Here is a 3,275-nt window from a genome sequence, read left to right on the forward strand (position 1 = left end):
TATGGTTTTGTCACTGAACTCCAATCTGGGAGACAGAGTGAGATCCTGTCTTTTTTTTTTTTTTTTTTTTTTTGAGTTTCACTCTTGTTACCCAGGCTGGAGTGCAATGGCGCGATCTCGGCTCACCGCAACCTCCGTCTCCTGGGCTCAGGCAATTCTCCTGCCTCAGCCTCCCAAGTAGCTGGGACTACAGGCATGCACCACCATGCCCAGCTAATGTTTTGTATTTTTAGTAGAGACGGGGTTTCACCATGTTGACCAGGATGGTCTCGATCTCTTGACCTCGTGATCCACCCGCCTCGGCCTCCCAAAGTGCTGGGATTACAGGCGTGAGCCACCGCGCCCGGCTTGAGATCCTGTCTTAAACAAACATAAAAAAAAGCAACTAGAACCAGAATTCCTCTTCCTCAAGTCTGGTTACAGATTCTAAAACTCCTTTCTGCAAAGTAAGCCATAAAACCTAAAAAGGTCACTCAGTTATCCTTCTCCCTTACAGATCCTCATTCCAGAAGGGTCCTGCCCGAGACCCAGAAGGAAGGAATACTACACAGAGAGGCCAAGAAGAATCTAGACAGACAGGCCTTGTTGGGCCTCCCCACTTGGTTTATTGCCATCAGGTCACGCAATTTGTCCAATCACATCTCTATATGGCTGTCTATTCTTCATCAAAACTAAATATAAAAGTACCATTTTCCTTGGGTCTTTGGGTCTTCATTTCTGAAGGCTCCCATGTCACATAAAATTTTGATTAAATACATTTATAATACTTTTTTCTTATTAGCCTGCCTTTGTTATAGGAGTGTTGGCCTTATGATATTAAGGAAAGGTATCACACCTTTCCATCCCTAAACAGGCAATGATTACCATCTAATTAAATTAAACAAAAATGCATGTGCCAAGCACTGTTTTAGGCACTTGAAGAACACCAGAAAACTGAAGGAACAAAAATCCCTAGGTTTGAGGAGCTTATGTTCTGGTGGACAGAAAGAGATGATAATTAATATACATAATAAATAAACTACATTTTAGACATAGGTTGGAGTCTACTCTAACCTATGAACATTATGAACTACTGACCTGATCATCAGTGACTTGGATGGGCAGTTTCAGTGGGGAGGAGACAAAGCCCCAGCTGAAGAGTGTGAAGAGTGAATTAGAGGAGAGGGGAGAGGTATTGGAGACAGTGGGCTTGGCTAACAAGGAAGTGGCAGCTGAAAGGACAAGTGGGCTGAAAGCAGGCTTTCTTGATGGGAATGAATGAACTCAGCTGGGAGAGCTGCTGGGGCCATTTCTTGGAGTCCATATAGTTGTGAGGCCCCTGGAAAAAAGCAGATGACACCCTGAAAAGGGGGAGCCTGGAGAGATTGTAATAGAAGAATGGGCTGACTTAAGAGAAGCACTCAAGGAATGATGAATCACAGGGTGTTCACCAAGCAGGAGGGCCATGAAGGAGCAAAATCAGGGGCACTTACATGAAATCAAGACAGGGAGCTCTAGCCACAGGAAAGGGTTGCGCAACCAAAGCTGGAAAAGAGCTTCTGCCAACCCAAGGCTGTCGGGAAGGATTGAGGATAAATATCCCAAGGCCTCTCTCCTCCACCCTTCTCTGTCCTTCTTGTGCCTCCCATCGTCTGATCCCAACAGAAGTCAGAATGCAAGGAAATCTGGTTGATGCTGCACAGAGATCAGCTCCAGGGACCGGAGCAAGGAGGAGGTAGACAGCAGATCTGGAAAGGCAAACGGAGGACACTTAGCACAATGGGTGAGAGGAGATAGCATTTAGTGCACAAATAGAGAGACTGGATTTAGTTGGGGATATGGATAATTCACCCACAGGAGGGACTCTTAACCCTTATATATACCATAACTTCTTTGATGGGTGAAATTTCTGGATGCTTCTCAGAATAATGTTTTCAAATGCATAAAATATAAAGGAATACAAAGAAAACTAATTATATTAAAACACAATTACCAAATCATTGACAAACAAATCAAAGACACGTGGGGTGGCACGTGCCTATAGCCCTAGCTAGTCAGGAGACTGGGGCAGCAGGATGGCAGCCTCAGCAACATAGTGAGATCCCCATCTCTAAAAATACAACAAACAAAAAAAATCTGTGATACATTAACTGAAGCACGTGTTTCTTTGTGAATGCTGTACATAAGATCCAGCAGTGGGTCTAATAACTAGACTATAATTTCAAAGTAGGCTGAGTATAGTGGCTCATGCCTATAATCTCATAACTTTGGGAGGCCAAGGTAGACAGATGGCTTGAGCCCAGGAGTTTCAGACCACCCTGGGCAACATGGAGAAACCCTGTCTCTAAAAAAATTAGCTGGGCATGGTGGCATGTCCCCATAGTCCCAGCTACTTGGGAGGCTGAGGTGGAAGGATCACTTGAGCCTGGGAGGTCAAGGCTGGAGTGAGCTGTGATAGTGCCACTGTACTCTAGCCTGGGTGACAGAGTGAGACCCTGTTGCAACAATAATAATTTCAAAATGGTGACATACGTATAAAATATTTTGTAAGTTCTATAAAAACTGTCTCATATATCTGTGGTATCTTTTGGAGCTAAAAGCACAGGTGCTGCTCATGCTACATTTATTAACTACATTCACAGTTGAAGGACATGCTAGATTTCAGATGAAAATCATTGGAATAAACTTTCATTCCCACATGCAAGATCATGACAATCTGGATTCTGTCCCCAGACCCATTAAGAGGAAGGCAGAGTGTGAGGACACAGACAGGTGGGGAAAATAGGTAGTGGGAATCTGCAGGAACTTCTTCTTGCTTTGCATTTCTCAGGGAAGAGTCAAGTCATGAGCCCACAGTGAGGACGGAAAGGTAAATGTGAGAGGTTGAGAAGACAGAAGGCACGAAAGTCTTCTAGGAAAGTGGGAAAGTGAATGAAGTAGGAAATAGCATGTGATTACCAGGCAGCACAAAGGGCCCATCTGAAGTTCATGGTCATGGACTTTAATGGAAGACTGGTCAGCAAGGCTATTTTCTTCTAGCTATGTTCAGTTTCACGAGATGAAGACAGGCTAGAGGGAGAATTGGGTTAAGCAATGCCAGGGTTTTGTCATGTGAGTATAACAAGAAAGGGGCAAGAGAGCAGAAAGTGTGCATGCACTTTCTTACAAGAGATTGTAAAGAAAAAGCCATGGAATGTAGTTTTAAAAAATTTTTATTTATTTATTTGAGACAGAGTCTCACTCCATCACCCAGACTGGAATGTAGTGGTGCGATCTCAACTCACTGCAACCTCTGC

The sequence above is a fragment of the Sapajus apella genome, unplaced genomic scaffold, assembly GCF_009761245.1.
Source record: "Sapajus apella isolate SASKATOON/1434 unplaced genomic scaffold, GSC_monkey_1.0 scaffold18, whole genome shotgun sequence".
NCBI lineage: Eukaryota > Metazoa > Chordata > Mammalia > Primates > Cebidae > Sapajus > Sapajus apella.